The following is a 10763-nucleotide window of genomic DNA, read 5'->3' as shown; positions in this document are numbered from 1 at the left end:
CATTTCAGGTAGGCTGTCTACGACGGCAGGCGGTGCAGGTGGATATAAACCGCTGATTCAGATCAGTTAATTAGATGACTTCTTTCATGTCTGGGGTGTTTATCAAACATCTGAATAACGTTTCTGTCAAAGTCCTCCTACAGACTGTTCCCACACTAAATACAGGCTGGATTTACACATATTTTAACAGTTTTCACTGAAAAAATGTTTCAGTACAGTTTTACACAGGAAACATTAGGTAATTTTTTTCAGACAGACAGACAGACAGACAGACAGACAGACAGACAGACAGACAGACAGACAGAGAGTTAGATGCGGCTCTATTTAAAATGTTAGTTGCTGGCTTTTCAAATAATGAAGCCACTAATCCCACCGCAATTTCTCCATAAATTTCTTTGTATAGTTATGTCAGTTAATGTTGATGTGTTGCTTATTCATAAGTATTTATTGTGTTTAATCACATTACTGCACAGTCAACAGCACAAAGTTGTGTGTCTAAATTCACTACAAGTGAAATGCTGTGAAGTGAATCAGTGAGCTCAATGAATTGGTTCAGAATATTTTTGTCATAAATGCTGTTCTGGCCAGGCCCTCACTGCGAGAGCTGAAACGTCTGCTTGTAAAAACTGAGGATTATTTCACTTTCATTAATACAAATCTCCACACAGGATCTCTGGAGCTCAGAGTGACCATCAGGTTCTTGGTCTCCTCTCTTCTCCCCTGATGTCTCAGTTAGTCTGGGTCCAGCTCTAGAAGAGTCCTGGTTGTTCCAGACTTCTTCATGTCACAATGATGGAGCAGCAGTTCCTTCCTCCTCATGGTTTCTGCTCTGATCTGCATTGTCAGCTGTGAGATCTTATATAGACAGGTGTGTCTTTATCACGTCCAATCAGCTGAGTTTACCACAGCTGGACTCCAATCAAGGTGTAGAAACATCTCAGAGATGATCCAGAGAGATGGAGGAACCTGAGCTGAATAGTGTCTGAATACTTATGTCAATGTGATATTTTGGTTTTTAATACATTTGCAAAATTCTATTTTGTCAATAAGGATGTGACCTCTTTTACAACAAGTGAAAAAGGGGTCTGAGGACTTTCTGAATGCTCTGTTTGTAACTTGCATGTTGCAAAATCTCTTAGAAAAGTTTATTTAATGCTTCACAGAAATGAAAAACATCCAAACTGCTTGCAGTAATATAAAGTAAAACTGCTTTACCTGACAAACACAAACACTGCTCTGGTCTTTCAAACATGTTATGAGAGTTGTGGTCCTGCTGCTCTGTGTCCTCGAAAAATGATGTGGCAAAAAACATTTATCTTTCTCTTTACCGTTTAGTCAGTAATGTTTGACATGACGTGCGTCTCTGTCATAAAGGACAGTAGCAGTGCCGCCAGTTTTGGATTTCCTGAGCACCCTGAGTGTGATCCTATGTGTCCACTGTTCTGTCATATGTTTAGAATATAAAGCAATAACAGGCCGGCCTTGACCTGGGTGACCCCCGCACCCCGCCCCACCTGCTCTCCTGGCTCCTCTCAGAAACTCTGAATGATGTCTGTCAAGTCCTTCGCTGTCACTTCAGGCCTGGCTGGGACATTTCAGCAGACAGTCATGCGCTGTGGCTGCTGTCTGTCCTGTCCAGTGGCAGAGGAGGGGAGCTGCCTCCCCTGGGTGCCCCCCTCCTGCCCCACAGACCATATGGCCTGGCCTGGCCCCTCTAGATGGGGAGCTGGCCCGTGGACCACCTGAGGCAGCAGGAGCTCTCATAATCACTGGAGACAAGGGCCACTTGACACCAGGCTGACAGATGGTGCTCCAGCGCTGCTGCCCTGAACTGCTGCTACTCTGTGCGTGTGTGTGTGTGTGTGTGTGTGTGTGTGTGTCGGTGTGTTCAGATTGAGAGTCACAATAAGGGCGATGATGTGTCAGGGGTGGTTAAACATGATGGTGGCAGCCCGTCTTCCTTTGTCTCTGGGGCAGCCGTAGCCCCGGGCCATGACTGCAGGCAAATTTCATCACATATATGGAGCAGAGCCTGAACAACAGATCAGCTGTGTCCCACCTAAGTTCACTGTCATGTCTTCTTTCAAAAACTCTGACTTTTATCTTCTTCCTGTTGCCAGTTATTGTTCAGATCCAAACTGTTGAGCAAACTCACACAAGGTCATATTTTCAAACATATTAAACCCTCAGGATTGACTGAGAAGAAACTGTTGGGTTTAACAATGCAAATTTAAATTATGTAGCTTCACAAACTAAGGCCACTTCATGATACTGATGAGTTATTACTGAACGGTGACTGAGCGGGGATTCACACCAACAGAGTCCTATGTGAAACAACAACACAGTGGAATAATATCCAGGACGTCCAGTTACACACTGACGGGACTTTATAAGCAGCAGTTATCATGGCGACAACGTTTTTATTTTTCATCCTCACAGTCGGTGTACATGTGTCCTGTTGTTGCGGTTTAGTTGGAGAGACACGTTAAAGTTGTACATAAGAGCCACGGTCACATCATCACAGACAACAGGTGAACACCGAGTGATAATGTGGAGCTTTTACATTCTTGTTTTTGTCTTTTGAACTTATTATCCAACAAATCAAAGAATCTCCCAAAAAGTGTTTATCTGGCCCGACAGAAACAACCGCACACTGTACACAACAACACAATCTGACACATTCTTTGACCACAATATACACGGAATGAATGAATTTAATTTGTAGAGTATATTTCATGCTTTTGTGCAGCACAAACAAAACAAAAGTACAATAGAATAATTATCAGCAGGGAGGATGTTCCACAGTTCAGTGAAATAAGATTTGTAGGAAATGTGGAACTTGTGAAAGAAAGGCAGTCAAGATCTGACAGCAAGCAAAAGCTAATCACTGTGGTTGTGTAAGACTGAAACAAGTCAGAGGACTTCAGATGAATGGAAATATATTCTCTTTTTTTATATTATTTAAGATCCTGACAACACGATTCTGAATGAACTGATTTAAGTGAAGTAAACTGCTTTTAATGCATGCACTGTTCTGAGTTAGAAACTTGAATTTAGCAAGAGGGTGAGAAACATGTTTTTGAAACCTTGCTAAAGATTTGTAAAGTTTTATAGTCTCCTGTGTAATTTTTCGGACAGCTTTACACACAAGGATCCTGAGTGTGAGACCACGCATGTGGAGTAAGAAGCCCGTCAAAGAACCCGCCCCAAACATGAAGAATATTGGCAGACATTACAATTCACAGACGTCCCCTAAACGCTTCACATGCAGGCAATGGACAGACACTTGCTACAGCACACATCATCAGGGGCCTCACTTAGGGGGGTTTTGGGGGGTCCTGGGAGGGTTAAGGCGGATTATAGTTGTCATTGCAAAATGTGCCAATATGAGGGGCCATCGGGGGCCCCTTTTCCCTTTGGGGGGGGCCTAAGCATTTGTCTATGGTTTGCCTCTCCTGATGGTGCACCTCTGCCGCTCCCACAGCTGTAGTTGTTCAGTCAAAGTGAATTCAGCTTTTTTCTGTCGACCTCTGACCCTCAACAGGAACTTCATTAAGAGACTTAACTAAGTAGAAATTTCATTTTAAAAAGTAAAGTACAGATCGAAGACATCAGTGAAACAGGCGACTGAAAGAACCAGACTTAAAGTTTTGTTGTCTGTTTGACACTTTGTTTGTTTGTTAATAGTTTCTCGATTAGTATCTGTGGGAATTTGTGTGTTGAAATAAAATTTGTATTTCTTTGCATAATTATACTATTACTGCTATTATTATAGAACTGTTTTGGAGGGAAAGCAGAGAGTATTTGACTGATACTTATCATTGATATGATCTTGTGCCGTGTTGATCAGATATTAACCTGGCAGATAATAACGAGCGGCAAAATCAGGCGTAAATTCAAACTGTATTTAGTGATGTATTGAACTACAATCACGATCACACCCACTTAGGAGACAGGAAGTGTTTACCACTTCAGACCATTGACGCTGCTTGTAATGTGTCATCTTTTGTTACAGAGTTGGTTCAATATAGTTTGCTATTTATTCAGTTGACCTCAGTTTAAATTACAGTAATCTTGTTTAGAAATTATTTGCTCTAGTTTGCCTATTTTTGTATTTTGAAAAAATGTATTTTGTCAAGTTGAAATTAGTTGTAAATAAAGAAAAGTTTTTGCCGTACACACCTGATGTTGTTGAGGCCGGTCCTTGATGACTACAAATGACTTATTTAGCTGTTGAGTTTGTACGAACCAAACCGGAGAGGTTTGATCTAAATGCTGCGTTCATGTGAGTCACATGCTGCACTCAAATCTAAAGTATGAGGAAATTGACTTCATCAGCCACAGTAGCATTTCTCAGGTCATTTACCTTCAGGCTGTACAGACATCTAAACCAGTTATCAGGTCTCAGTGCTGTTCTCACTGCTACACTCTTCACTGCAGGAAACACACGGTGACAAATATTATTTCTCTGCTCCACTGTCAAGACGGGGTTGAGAAAATAATATATAATAAAGATAATTCTTCCATGTGTCAGAGAGCGGCTATTGTTAAAGTCTTGGTGAGCTCTTGACTTCACTGCTGTGGCAGTCACACTGAAGCTAACATTATGGATGATTGAGTGGCCGAGGCGGCGCGCCGCTTTCCAGAAATAGACTTTGTTCCTGAGCATGAGAGGAGTCCGGTGTGTGTGTGATCTCACAGGGACTCAACCCAAACACGAACTGAACTTGGTTCTGTGTGGGGAGCTGCTGGAGAGGAGGGGGGAGGAGCGCTTCAACTGATATTGTTTGTTTTCTTATGGATACTTTTTAAGGTGACATATGTCTGCAGACCCCGCCCCCACACCAGCTCATCACACAGCTTCTGTGCCGGTGCTCCTGCTGCTTCTCTAAACTGGGAGGCGGCTGATCTGAATCCTAGTGACTATAGATGAGCACCTCACACAACCCATCGTCAAATAACCCCAACTATCACTTTAATATAATTATTCGTTATTTCTGATAGCCATAAACTGATAAGCTGATGCATCTCAAAGCACCCCATACTTACCGAGCCCATTCATCCCGCTCTCCAAGTCCCCGACTGGGATTGAAAATGTTACTCTATCATGTGCACTTGTTGCAGACCTCCAGCCCTGAAGACACTAAACTTCCTTTTTTAGTCCAGCTGTGTCACACAACTTCATTCTGCTCACTCACCGTTATCTTCCTCACCTTACTCCATCTGTCACCTGCTTCCAACTCTCCCCATGTGACTAAACCAGAGCCTTCAGAGGACGTGGTCTACGAAGGTGTGGCCCTTCGGCGCCATCGTAGACCGCAAAGGCCACACCCAAATGAGACATTATGATGAGGGTTTTCACTGTGCTTCACCAGCTGTGCCCGCCCTTACCATTGTGTCGCAAAACGCAGCTCCTGTCGCCTAGCAACCTTGACAACATGTAACTTTTTTCAGAGACCGAGACGCTTCATTTCCGTTTATTTCCTGTATCTGTATCACATGGGTTTCTCCACGTTCCCGCCCCTTTAGGAGACCGGAAGCAGGTCTGAGTCTGTTCATTTCAATGGGCGAAGTGAACGAGATCACACATTATCACAGATTCTTTCGCTCCATAGCCACCGAAATAGATATTGGGCCAATTTTTCACAAGCCACAAGTCTACAGAACATTCTGACATCAAAATAACATTTTTCAGATGAACAGATCAGGAGAAAATGAACTTTATTGGAGACCTCCCTCTGTCTCAGTGCCATACTCTCGCGAGATCTGGCAACTGCAGACATCGTTTGCCAACCAATAACAAGATGTTTAGATGGACCAGAGTTATTTTTGGATCGACTTACTTATACGTGAAACCATGGATTTAATTTTAAAACTTAAATAAAACATTGCTTAACAATTGCTAAAAAAATTATTAGACCATTACACTGACATGACTTTGTACTGGGTGGAGACCGTAACCATTTCATACCATTGGCGCTGCCAAAAAAAGTGTAATCCTCAGGCTCTCTGTCTGTGTTGTTTCCTTTCTTTACTGGTGCACAATGAATCTTGGGATTGGTTAGACCACGAAGGATCCACCTGTTGGAGCCTTCGAAAAGAAGCCAATGTGTGTCTGTTTGTGGCTGTGTTTGTTAGCATAACTCCTATCAGAACCATGACTGGACCATGAGCTGCACAAGACCTTCTTGCACAGAACATGTGGCTTTAGTATTTCTAGAGCCAAAAATGTGGACACAGGAGCGAGTTACAAAAAAGAGTCAGTTCTTCTTTTCTCGGGGAATCAGCTCCTGAATTTGTATTGCAGGCAGTGGGAGAGGTGGAGGGTACTCCCATCACTTTGAGGCTCGCTATTCAAGTTCTGTAAGTCTCTGTGCTTAAGTAGAAACATTCTATGAAACAGCACAAATTTGTCTACCACCTAGGAAGCAATGATGTGTGAAGACTGAAATATGTGAAGAGAGGGACGAGTTATACAGAATTCTTTCAGAGGACTTCTAGAGCTTCTCCCACTCTATCTGTGATGTCATCCACTCCAGCCTCTGCTCGTTAAGCGCGATACACATCCATTATAAACTCAAAAATTGCCCAAAAAAAGCATAACATTTAAATTGTGATGAACCAAAACTGAAAGTAGTTTTCAAGGATTTTAACATCGTCTCAGTTCATTTGAATGGCAAAAAAAATCATAAAAAGCTTAATATTTAAAAAATGATTAATACAAATAATAAAAATAATAAAATAATAAAATAATAAAATAATCGTTACACAGCTGCAAACAAGCAGCAGGCTGATGTAGCTAGTACTGAAGATGCAGAGTGACCTGACACAACAGGTTAGTTACTTGATTAGTTTAGTGCATCAAAATGTATTGAAATCCACATTGAGTCAATCTGAAGCAGTAAAATAAAGAGGTTAAACAGAGACAGAAAGGAGTTTCTGTGTTTACATTTTCACAATGTACAGCCTCTCTCCCCTAGATCAAAAAGGGACATTCAATAATGCATCACAGTGTGAACGCTGACCTCAGTCTGTCACAGCTCATTGTTGTGTTTACGTGGCTAGACGTTGCCTATATTGGGCAGATCTCTGTGAATCAATATTTCATCACTGTAAAGACCAAACAGTCATAAGCCTGGCAAGTCTGATAATCACACACAGCAGCTAAACTGGGGAGGTAGAGGGAAGAGATGCTCTTCCTCTCAGTCCGGTGGGCAGCGCCACCACACAAAATGGACTCAAATCTGTTTTTGCTCATCAGATTAGAAGATATTTACTCAGCCAGTAAAAGGGCAGGATGGATGGATACAGAGAGTGTGTTTGAGCAGGTTGGATGCTCTCAGGTGTGTGTGTGTGTGTGTGTGTGTGTGTGTGTGTGTGTGTGTGTGTTCTCTGGTGTCACAGCCTCTTTAAAGCCTTTCTCTACTCTGATTATCCGTCTGAGCCTCATGCACAGTGACACACTGCAGTCTGCTGCGAGTTAGAGCTGAACCAACAATAAGTTTCACACCACAACAACACAACAACATCACAATAACACACAGCAACACACCTCCGCACAACACCACCACAAACAGTGCTTGAAGTGGCAAAGAAAAAAAAAGTGCCGGTACTCCATGATCCCTATGGACAAACACAAGAGAGACAGACCCAGTGTAGAAGAGGGAGTTAGCCAGAGAGAAGATAAAAGAGTTGTTAGCTATGCAGATGGCAATGAATTCAGTCTAGAGATATACTGCCGTGTCAGATTAGGGTGGACAATCAGGTTGTACTATCTGATTGAATATTTAATGGGAGCATACATTTAGCAGGCTCTGGAAATTTGGGAGGACTAGCACTGTTAATCATAAAGATAGGAGGTTTTCATACTTACAGAAACGGCGACAGTATGTTCTTGAACAGAATTGCCAGGTACTTTGACTGATGTTTCCTCAGCATCTCTCCTTGCTTTCGCCAGGCAGAGGCTGGAGGAGACGGAGAGAGAGAGAGGGAGAAAATGAAGTTAGCTGTGAATGTGGTGATGAATTCAATGAGTATAACATTGAATGGTAAATTAATTCAGCATCACTTGTCACAAAATGTACTTTAGAATAATGAAACACATCAGCAAATCTTCACTGGCAAAGAGAGAGGAGGAAACCTAAAAGTATTGGATACTTCCTCTTCTCTATATTTTAAATGTGTCTATCAACACATAGAATTTTCGTCCGTTTTCGATAATATCTGCACACGTCTTGTTTGAGTGTAAACCTCGGCCCATGTTCACACCATTTAACTCCTGCACCCTCACAGTTGCCATATCTTTGATTGGACGCCCATGCTAACCAATTTGTCGGCTGTGCGGGATAAAGTTGTGTCATATTCAGCCCTGTGCATGTCTTGAATATTCTTGTTCAGTCCATCACAAGATGTCATCTTTTCAATTTCTGCTGCTTTTTAAGTGTGATTTCGGTTTTCTTACACAATGATTGTTGTTGTTTAGCCTTGTCACAACCAGAAAAGTAATTAAGCAGCAAGTGAAGGGACGTTAGCTTTTTGCCCTTTTCGAGCAAGGCTAACATAATGATAATTGTAGTATTAATTGTAGCTTCGGTAAATTAAACTAGCATCATAGAACGTTGAAAAAGCATAGAAGGACTCTTCTTCTCTGAGTTTACTAGCAGATCGCAAACAACTTTAAGGTGCATACCGCCATCTACTGTAGACGGACTCTGCTAGGATTCACTTGATTTATCGAGTGGTGAACATTTGAATCACGTAGTGCCCTCTGGGTAATGCAGTGCTTATATGATCAATACAAATCGCCCAGAACCTGACATAGGGAAAGCAGAAATGAGAACCGGCAGAATGTTTCTTGTGCGCAAGAAAAAGTAATGCTATGCTAAAGAGTAAAATAGAGAAGTGCTGGTGCTGTGTGCCAGTGCATACTGACACACTCTGACAAGCACTGACCGCAACACACAACAACACACCTCCACACAACACCGTTGGTTGACGTGGAGGTGGATCCTGGCAATGAGCCTGACGCTCAATACCTACCATCAGAAATCTTATCAAAAATAATGTAGTTATCTCTCAATCTATGTAAATGCTGTTTACATTTAATAGAGTCTCTTATTCAGTGAACTATCCACACCATATCATCCCAACCTATACATAAGAGATGCATTTGCTTTGAGTTTGGAACTGGACGAAGACAATGACTGCTCCATCGGTGTTGTGAAGCTATACAAAAGTGCTGGATGCAGCAGTGGTCTCAGCACATGTATAAAGCAGTTGTTTAGTCATAACACACAATGGATGAAAGCCTGGATTCTTCTCAGCCAGGTTGTCTTTGGGCAGTACAAAATAAAGGCCTTTTTTGGTGTTTTTTGGTCAGCAGATAATTTCATTTTGATTCTCTTGAGGTCTTTCTTTATATTTGTAAAGGTTCTTTTCATGTGAGTGTGTGTGTGTGTGTGTGTGTGTTCTTTGTTTTTCGTTTTTTGAGCAGATTGAAGCAGCTAAAGCAGCAACAGTAGTGATATAAGTATATTATTACATTATCGGCTCCAGTTATTACATTTTTAAGTAGTTTTTTTACCTAGCCAATAATGTAATACCTTATTACATTATGGGAAAAAGGTTATTATGTTATTGGTTCAGAAATTTTATTACATTATTGGCCAGTTAATACATTATCAAATTCTATTACATCAAGAACACAAAAATTGTTACATTATTGACTGTTATTACATTAACGGTATTTATTACATTATTGGCTGCTCATTTCCTATAGGTACCCAATGTTCAAGTTGGTGGAGACCACATCTTGTTTCTTTTCCACAGACAAAAGAACTCACTTCCCCACAATTCTTCACTGTTCACACCTGGCGATGACCCTCCCCCTGGGACCTTAATGACCAATGAGTGTCGGTCTTTGTGTGACCCCCCAAGGTGTGAACAAACCAGCAGTTTCTTTTGTTCTCTCTCTTCTCTCCTTGGCTTGCTTAGGAGCAGCAAGCTCCTCTCTTCTCTCTGGACCTCTTCAAGGAGCAACAAGGCTCCCAGCCCAGGTCAGCTTTGCTACCTGAGACAACAGCACTGTTGTGGGCCTGCTTTACAGCAGACACACTCTACTCATTCTCTCACTCTGTTCTGCAACAGCAGTGACGTGACTGGACAAGTTTACTTCAGCGGCTACGACACAAAATCAGTTCTAGAACCTGCAAGCAGCTAACGTTCTCCTTCTAACCTGGGACCTTTAGACTACATGAACTAGACAACTAACAAACTAATGACCTCACACCTTCCCTCCCCCACACACCATTTGGTCTCAGCGGCTCATTCTGAATCGGCCATATCCATGGACACACACCAACACACACACTCACTTCTTTTTCATCAAATCGACAGTTTTACTGTGCTTTTTTTTATACTAAGTGTAACCTGTTAGTGTCTAGTGTTGTGTGCGTTGTTTTTGGATGAAGAGGCCAAGACCAGGACATTGTTGGACGCTCTGTTTATTCTGACAAAAGAGGTCGATCATAAAATCCTCCAATCAATTGTGATCATGTAATTTAGCCCCTACACAAATTAAATGACACAATATATTTGTGTACAACACAATAAATTTAAGATAGCAATTGAACTCATGAACGTAGTCTAGCCGGAGACCCCCTTTATAGTGGGGATAGAATATACAGAATACAGAAACTTAAACGTTCCACACATTGACTACGGAGGGCTAACAAACGAGGCTATACGTATTAACGCAATTATAA

The sequence above is a fragment of the Seriola aureovittata genome, chromosome 5 (genome assembly GCF_021018895.1).
Source record: "Seriola aureovittata isolate HTS-2021-v1 ecotype China chromosome 5, ASM2101889v1, whole genome shotgun sequence".
NCBI classification, from domain to species: Eukaryota; Metazoa; Chordata; class Actinopteri; order Carangiformes; family Carangidae; genus Seriola; species Seriola aureovittata.
This window is presented reverse-complemented; position numbering follows the sequence as displayed.